Source organism: Gracilinanus agilis, chromosome 3, assembly GCF_016433145.1.
Source record: "Gracilinanus agilis isolate LMUSP501 chromosome 3, AgileGrace, whole genome shotgun sequence".
In the NCBI taxonomy this organism is placed as follows: Eukaryota; Metazoa; Chordata; class Mammalia; order Didelphimorphia; family Didelphidae; genus Gracilinanus; species Gracilinanus agilis.
This window is the reverse complement of record NC_058132.1, coordinates 376,586,875-376,596,594: the sequence shown is the minus strand read 5'-3', so window position 1 is coordinate 376,596,594 and position 9,720 is coordinate 376,586,875. Positions and strand designations below refer to the sequence as shown.

General features: G+C 34.6%; 1 protein-coding gene across 1 annotated transcript in view; it reads right to left on the bottom strand.

Annotated features, from left to right (window-relative positions):
• The window catches only part of CNKSR2 (connector enhancer of kinase suppressor of Ras 2), a 338,457-nt gene that overhangs the window by 306,931 nt on the left and 21,806 nt on the right, over nt 1–9,720 (bottom strand). The window lies entirely within an intron of this gene.

The window sequence follows — 9,720 nt, the reverse complement described above, 5'->3', positions numbered from 1 at the left end:
TGAAGGGGAAAGGAGGAGCATGAATCATGTAACCATGTTAAAAATGAATATTAATAAATGTTAAAAAAAGTGTTATTTAGAAGGTAATAGGGAGCCATTGAAAGACTTTGAGCAAAGGTAAGGATACCTTAATTTGAGGCCATTTAAAAAAATAACAAAGTTAGAATGAAGAGTGATACCTTAATTTGAGGCCATTTAAAAAAATAACAAAGTTAGAATGAAGAGTTTTAAAAAGAAAAATGAATTAGGGTTTTAATGCATTGAGTTTGAGAGAACAGCAGAATATGCAAGTGTAAATATATACTCCAGGGATGGAAAGACAGGACTAAAAGTCAAGGTAGAAGCCAGGGTTCAAAATATAAGAGATATTTAGGAGCTGTTATTTAGTGATGATAGTTAAAGCTATGGAAGTGAGTCAGGTCCAGAGAGAGAGAGACAGATAGACAGACAGATAGAGACAGAGACGGAGGAAGGGAGAGGGAGAGAGAAGGGTGGATGAATAGAAAGAGGAGGAGATGGAAGAGGAAGAAGAAGAAGAAGAAGAAGAAGAAGAAGAAGAAGAAGAAGAAGAAGAAGAAGAAGAAGAGAAGAAAGAAGAAGAAGAAGAAGAAGAAGAGAAGAAAATGAAAGAAAGAAAAAAAGAAAGAAAGAAAGAAAAAGAAAGAATGAGGAAGAGGAGGAGGAGGAGGAGGAGAAGGAGAGATTACAGATATAGAAAAGGAACCAGAAAAGCGTGAAGTGTCAAATGAATTCTGTTGATAAGAAACAGTGACTGCATGTACTAATAATAATATTAAAAAGAACTTTGAAGTGTGATAGCCATAAGGCTTAGTTTTTAGGAAATATCTGCTACATGATAGGTGAGATAAAGAGGAGACAGCCTATATACCCTAGGTTCCCCATTTCAAGGAAAAGGATACTCAAGCCATAGAATTTTAGAACTTTGAATACCATCCAATCCAAACCATACATAAACTGGATACTGTGCTAAAAAATCCCAAGAAAGTGATCACTTTTCCTGAATCTTATCGCTACAGTTTTACTTACGTACATAAATATATGCATGCTCTCAGAATACACACATATACTCACATATATGCACAAAGAATAAGGTTTTTTTCCTCCCAACTATCTAACCCACAAATTTGATAGTCATATTATCCATTTCCTTAGCCATATATATATATATATATATATATATATCTATGAATATCCCTACCTATATGACAAAAATTCATCAGACAAGTGATGAACTCTCCATTGTAGACCTCCCTTCACTCATCACCATTCTTTAAATCTAGTCATTAATCTAATTCTGAACCCATTCTATTGTACCAACTGATATCTTTCCATCTTACCCAAAACATGTCATGATAGATTGTCAAAGGTTTTTCTGACATCCAAGAAAACAGTGTCTCTGGCATTCAATTGTCTTGTTGTACTGCTACAGTAACTCTGGTACAGAAGGAAAGATCTCTTATTGATGAAACTATCCTGACTCCTAGAAATAATTATTCCCCTTTTGGAGTGAACACAGTCCAATTTACTTTAATAACCATAAACTTTATACAGAGAATTTTGCCTGAAATATTGTCAAGGTAAACAATGATAGTTTGAAGAATATTTAATTTCCTCTTCTGAAAATCAGAACCATTTTTGTCTATTACAAGCCCTATGGAAACCTAACCATTCTATCACCATTAGTTAAAACCCTTACTTTGTCTTAGAACTGATTTAGTATGGGTTCCAAGGCAGAAGATTGGTAAAGGTCAGGCAATTGGGGTTAAGTGACATGCTTAGGGTCACACATTTAGGAAGTATCTGAGACCAGATTTGAACCCAAGAACTTCTGTCTCCAGATCTGGCTCTCTATCCACCAACCTGGGTTTGAATCCTGTCTTTAATACTCACTAGTCTTCTGATCTGGGAAAATCACTACATTTCTGAACCATCATCATCAACTCCACTAAAAAAGTCTACCAATCTCTTCTTTAATCAGAAAATCACAGAATGTAAGTGCTAGGAGGATTATTTAATTAAGTCTCTTAATTTCTGTCAATCTTTTCATCTGTACAATGGAGACAATAACAGGAATTACCTCACAGAGTTGTGAGATATGAATAATACTTGTAAAGTACTTTACAAATGTTAGTGTCTTAGAATAGTAGCTACTATCATTTAGCCTTCTTGTTAAGACTTGGTGAAGTGGAGTCCACTAGGTCCAGAGGCAGCCCATTTTACTTTTGGATAACTGATTACGGTTTTCCTAATTTCAAGCTTAAATCTGCCTCTCTGTATCTGATCCCTTTTGTTCCTCATTCTTGTCCCTAAAGTCAATTCATCTTCCTCTCACCTCAAACATAGCTAAGAAGTTGATTTTTTTCCCTTTGTTTGCTTGGTAGTGATAGAAAATAAAAATATTCTCTGAGGGATTTATGGTAAAGAACGCTACCCACATTTAGAGGAAGGACTGCAGGAGAGGAAACATATAAGATAAACAATTGCTTGAATGCATGGGCTGAGGCGGACAGGAATGGGAAATAGACCCTGAACAAGGACACATGTTACAACCAGTGGAAATGTGCGCTGGCCATGGGTGGGAGGAGAGCGGGGGGTGAAGGGGAAAGTAGGGGCATAAAGTATGTAAACAGGTTAAAAACGAATATTAATAAATGTCTAATAATAAAAAAAGAAAATAAAAATATTCTATTATCTTTGTTTCCTTTCTAAAAAGCAATACATGTTAAAATTTTCTTAAAATCAGATTGACCCTGGCATAAGTTTTCATGTGTCCATATGAAAATATAAGAAACTGACAATTCATGTGTGACTTATTATGTGAGTCCTCAAGAGCTGACAGGGACTACTATAGAATAAATGCATGCCCTTGGCCACACTGCTAATAAATGTCAGCGGTAGGATTTTAACAGAAATTTTTTCTGCCTCAAAGGCCAGTACTCTACCCACTATCCAGTGATTCCCAAAGTGGGTGCCACCACCCCCTGGTAGGTGCTGCAGCAATCCAGGGAGATGGTGATGGCCACAGGTGCATTTATTTTTCCTATTAATTGCTATTAAAATTAAAAAAATTAATTTCCAGGGGGCTAAGTAATATTTTTTCTGGAAAGGGGGAGGTAGGCCAAAAAAGTTTGGGAACCACTGTGTGACTATACCATGCTACCTACATAAGTGTATGTGTGTGTGTTTGTGCATGCATGCGCCTGTGTGTCTTTAAAGAAAACTCTGGAGCAAGCATTGTTTATTTTTTTAGACAGAAAGAGAACTGTTATCTAATAGTAACGTATAAAATTTTTAAAATCACATAAGTGAAATCCAGAGCTGAAAGTTTTGTGAAGATTATTTACAAATTAAGGCAGGCATATATTTTGGCCAATCCCTTTGGGAAAGATTATGAATTACTTTCCAAAACACAATGTATATCTTCTGTTACCATGGCCCTTTATTAAAATATAATATTATTATAGAACCTCTTCTCTGGTCTTTGGATTATAATGAATAAGAAAAAGTGGCAAGCTATGAAATCCTTTTGGAATTCCCTCAGTTATTTTAATGGTAAAAGTACTATTAACTTACATGGAGCCCCTAGATATTTTTAGAAGTTTGTAAAGAATTTTATGGAATTTTTGGTTGGGAAGGACAAGTAAAATTTGGAGAAAAGATGATTTTAATATGAGTTTTTTGGTTATTAAAACAATCTAAGAACAAATAGCTTTATATTTTGTAATAACAATGATTCACAATGATTTATATGGTACTGAATTGTTGCAAAGAATTTTGTCCTGTATTATGTCATTTGATACAGCCACACTGTGAGTCAAATAGCAGAAATATTTTCATACTTATGATACTGAAGAGGAAACTGAATCCAGGAAAAGTTAAGTTACATGTCTAAGGCCCATGACAAGTTGATGATAGAACTAGGAATTAAATGCATGCTTTCTATTTGATGCATGACATCAAATACAGTGTTCTTTCCATCATACCACATTACCTCACTTTCATTTATGTAGAATTATGACTACCATCTGCTTTCATTTGTATTATATTTTTTAATCCTAAAAACATTCAATTAAATCTAGTGTAATGGAAAGAATATGGATTTAAGACACAAAAGACTAGCTCTGATCTTGACTTGGAATGCTACTTACCTTTGTGACAATAGATAAGTCATTTCACCAATGAAGAGCCTCAGTTTCTTCATTTGTAAGATGCGGTTGTTAGACTAGATATCTTAAAAGTCTCTTTCAAGTTTAAGTCATCAATCCTACAACTTACTAAATGCTTTGTCAGATTTGTTATAATTTGTAAGATTATGTAATTTTTCTGTAGATCAAAAAAGTTATTCTTGTGTTGCATTAATTGCTCATGGCTATATGGCTAGTGAGAGGCAGTTCTCTAATCTGGATCTTTCTGATTTAAAGCTCAGTGTTTTTCTACTACAAACTACTATTAACTATAATTAACAATTTAAATTTTACCTTCTGAATGTCTTTTTGAATGTTAAAATGATCAAAAATATTTTGTCAACTATTTCAATATTCGACAAAAGGCCTTATTCATTTAAAATATTTTTCATGCTAAACATGTTTTCATATTAGCCATGTTGTAAAACACACATACACACAGTCCCCAAAAAAGAAGAAAAATAAAGAAGGCAAAAAAAGTATTCTTCAATCTACATTCAGAATTCATCTTTTTTTCCCCACTTTTTCTCATTTTTCACCACTGGTTCTGTGGAATCATCTCAAGTCATTGTCTTGAATAGAGTAGCTAAGTCTTTCACAGTGGATCAACCTTATGATATTTCTGCTGCTGTGTATAGTGTTTTCCTGCTTCTGTTCATTTCACTTTGCATCAGTTCATATAAGTCTTCCTAGGTTTTTCTAAAACCGTCTTGCAAATCTTTTTTATAGTATAGTATTCCATCACCACAACTTATTCAGTCATTTCTCAATTGATGGCTATTCTCTTCATTTCTAATTCTTTGTCACCACAAAAAGAATTGCTATAAATAATTTTGTACTAAGAGATCCTTTTCTTTGATCTTTTTGAGATACAGACCTAGTAATGATATTGCTAAGGCAAAGAGTATGCACAATTTTTTAATCCTTTGGGCTAGTTCCCAATTGTTCTCTAGAATAATTGGACTGGTTCACAATTCCACCAATAGTGCATTAGTGTCCCAATTTTTCCACATCCCCTCCAGTATTTGTCCTTTTTCTTTTCTGCTATGTTAGTCATGTGAGATATCTCAGAGTTATTTTAACATTCATTTCTCTAATCACTGAAACATAATCTTTTTTGCATTTTGTTATTGATTAAGACAATTTTTCCATGCTTACATGATTCATGAAACATGAAATTATTGAGAGCTTTCATTTCTTCTTCTGAAAACTGCTGAAAAGGTCTCATTTACCCAGTGTTTCCATTGTGCAGAGCATGATGTACTCAGTTTTGAACTCATGCTGATGAGTTACTTCTGACCCCAAAAGACACTAGATATAGAGATTGGCAAAGCAGATGCACCTCTTATCCTTCTGTAAGACTAAGAACTTCTGTCAGCCTTTTCAAGGAATTGGGATTAAATAGTCATCATTTGGTTGATTGATTGATTTTTTAAATCTTCCATCTTAGAATCAATGCTATGTTTTAGTTTCAAGGTGGAAGAGTGGTAAAGGCTAGGCAATTTGGGTTAAGTGTTTTGGCAAGCATTACACAGCTGGGAAATGACTGGAGTCACATTTGAACCTGGGACCTGCTATCTCCAGACCTGGCTTTCTATCCACTGAGGCATCCATCTACCCTGTCTCTGATTAGATAGTCATTTAAATCAGGAATCTCATCCACTTATATCCTATGGGCTATTTGTAGAAGCTCAGGGGATATTATATTTCTCTTAGGCTCTTTTTATTTTATTTTATTTTATTTTATTTTTAACAAATAACTGTTGAGATGAAAAAGATGAGTAAAACAAAGTTGTAGTTCATTTCGATGTAAAACAAGCTTGTGAGCTACTGGACTAAAACACCCTTTTAAAAGTTATTTGTTTCTTATATTTAAATATCCAGTTAACTCCCTTCCTCCATCCCCTATCCTACTCACCCAATTAGAGAAGGTATAATTTGACAAAAAGATGAATATATAAAACCACGTCTTACTTATTTAGGTTTTATCAATTTATCTGGGGGTCAACATACACAAATCAATCTTCAAACAATCTTTCTGTTGCCATACATTGTTTTCTTGGTTCTACTCATTTCACTCTCCATGACTTCATATACGACTTTCAATAAGGTTTTTCCAAAATTAACTTGTTTATTAGGCCAAGATCATTGGTTCCCTATATATAGGCTTAATTATAAGGGAAGGAGGAATACCAATCAAGCCATTTGTAAGATCATAAGATCAATGAATTTAGAACTGGAAAGGACCTTTGAAAGAATCTATTCCAATCTTCTCATTTGTAGATGAGCAAATTTGTATTAAGAAGACTTAAGTTCCAACCAATGTAACCTGGGCAAGTGACTCTGCAGGCCTCAATAAATCCTAGAACATCCTTCTGTTCAGGCCCCTTTTTCTACTGAGTTCCTTTTGTGGTCTCCAGTTTTAGAGAAACCCACCCCAGCCATCCTTTATTTCCCTCCCAGCTATGTTCCTGACCCTCTCAGTTTCATTACAGGTACTTTGCCCCTTTCTCATGCCTTTCAGGTTTCATGTCTTTTTCCATTCAGCTAGAATGCAGTGGATAGAACATGGGGCCTGCAATCAGGAAGACTTGAATTCAAATATGGTCTCACACCTTGAGCAAGTAATTTAACTCTCTGCCTCAGTTTTTATTTTTGGTCTATAAAATGGGTTAGAGAAGGAAGTAGCAAACCATTCTGATATGTTTGCCAAGAAAATCCCATATGGGTTTGGAAAGAGTTGGAAATGACTGAACATCATTATCAACAACTTATCCCATTAGAATGTAATCTTCTTGAGGGCAGAAACTGCTTTTTTGCTTCTATTTGTATTTCAGTGCTTAGTATACTGTAAGCACTGAGTAAATGTTTATTATCTACTTACTTCAGCCTTTTCATATATAAAAGCAAGAGACTGGACTAGATAATTTTAAAGACCCTTTCTAACTTGAAATTTATAATCACCATTTAAAATAAATCAGAGTTCAGTTCCATATAAAGAACTTATGAGCAGCTAATTAGTTTAATTGTGAAACTTGCTATAACCTCATTCCTTCCAATTATTTTATAACATGTTCAATTGATTACAAAGGACAACATGGGGAGAGAATATCAGTGGAGCAGAGCAAACCCATTTCCACTGCTAGAGAAAGTGTTCAGAGCACTTATCTTACAGGTGTATGATGAGTCAGTAACATTATTATCACATATGAAGAGCAGGACATTATTCATCAATACTTATAATGATAACTTTTCATTTGTTTTGGCAATGTTAGCCTTACCATTTTTATCCTGCAATTAAATATGTTGAACGTAGTATTTATTTTTTCTTTCTTTTTTTGTGGGGAGAGAAGAATGATGGAGGAATTGATAATAAAAGGGCCATCCAAATGTTTGTGTTTCTTTTGCGATGTTTAAGAATCTCATGCTCTTGTTCTGCTCAAATTTAGAGAGTAATGCAATTTAAAATTATATCCTATTCCTTTTCCTTCACAAAAGACATTGATAGTCAGCTTTTTCATCATGTATCCCATTTCCCTTTCAACTGGGTCAAGTCCCCGAAGAGCAACCAAAACACACATTGATTCATTTTACAAACAAACTTCTAGAACAGTCCTCTAATCTTTTTTTTTCTTTTCTTCCTCTTGCTTGTATTTAAGAAAAACAAAGGTATTATATGTCAGATAATGCTTTCCTATTCAATGTATTTTTTTAAACAGTCATTGATGTGAATTCAAATATCTTGTCTTGATCAAACAGGTATCTTCATTTGCCTGAGGGTATTTTCTCTTAGACAATGGATGTACAATGGATGTAATTTTGAAAATAGTTCTCCTAGATCTAAATTAAACCAGCAGAATCAAACAAGAACCAATATCTAACACAATGTAAACAGTCAGTGAAATCTCAGTTTGAAGGAAAGCTTACATGTTCATAGCTCACAAAGAATAAAATGCCACACAAATGGAAGATTGATCATAAATTTGCTAATCATTTCAAAGAGCATAAAAAAGTGCTTTCTAGCAATTGTTAATGTGTACCTTCTTTCAGTACACAAAAAATCAAGCAGAGGTTCCAGCGTCCTCTGAAGTGAGGTCTCTGCAAATGGTATCAGGCCAGACTGTAGGTGTTTTGCAAGCCTTGGACTCTTTTGTCTATTTTTTCTTATTCTTTATTGTGGGTGCACTCCGAATTGTGGATAGAAGTTCTTTCATCCTGGGCAAGTACCACAAATTACTCAAGACAGGAATGCCTTCAGCTGGAGGGAATAGTGGGGAAGAGAGCAGAATAGGGTAAAACTCATTCTCACTTTCCTTCTGGCAGTTTCCTAATGTAACTAATTATTCTTGCTAAATAGGGGCTAATTAATCAGTCAACAATCCACAACTGGGTAAAGTATTCTAAGTACATGTGGAGGTGCTAAGTATTGTTGTTTCTTTGTTTCAAAGGGCTGCAAATTCTTTAAAAAAATTTGGTGCTTTAATTTTTCTACCTATTTATGATTCCTCATACACAACTCAATTTGATTCCCCCACCATGATTTGATAAATCCTAATATTTCCTGGATCCCCACTGGATAATTCATAGTCATGAACTGATTGATAACTTTATGTTGTTTATGGAAAGAAATATGGAAAGAGTGGTGTTGCTGGAGTCCAAGGGATTGAGTTCAAATACTTACTCTACTGATTACTTTCTTTGTGAGCTAAGGAAAGTTACTTAACCTTACTATGCCTCTATTTCTTCATTTGTAAAATGTAGGTGTTGAACTCAATGGCCTCTAAGGTCTTTTCCTTCTCTTAATGTTATAGACCTCAGAGCCACATTTCCCATTCTGTCAATAGCCTTCATTCACACTTCATCTCTCTGCAACTGTCCCATCATGAATAATCTGCCTGAGTAAGAAACTTATACATTTCCTGGTTGAAGAATGGCTGAGTGACAGCTTTATTATTATATGTTTCATTGGGTGGAGCTTCTGCATTCTTGGAACAATCAATGGCAAGAAGTGACACATGTTCATGCCAATATTAATTGTCCAAAACTAGCTAATTTGATATGTGAATGTTGCAGTAAGATTCCCAGAGGCTTGACCAACACAGCTGACACAGTCCAACTGCCACATTTGAAGTGAGTCAGCACAAGTCGAGAACATGAATTTCACAGGGAATGTGTGATATAGAGCTAAAAACAGAATTGGGAACAAAGGAGGAGTGAGATATTGCCAATCTCCATTCTAGATTGAGTGACTTATAGGTGGACATCTGATGCCGAAAAGCCTGAAAGACAACAAAAAATAGAGATAGTGGACTGAGCTGGCTGATTCTCCTCTATTATTGATTTTATTAGCCAAAGGAAACCAGTATAGAAGACTAATTGTCCTTAGTACACAGTGGTGTAGTCCTAAAGAATCAACCAAAAAAAATCTTAACAATAGACACCTTTAGCAAAGCTGTAGGCTATCAAATGAACCCATGTAAATCATTAGTATTTCTTTATAATGCCAGTAGATAAG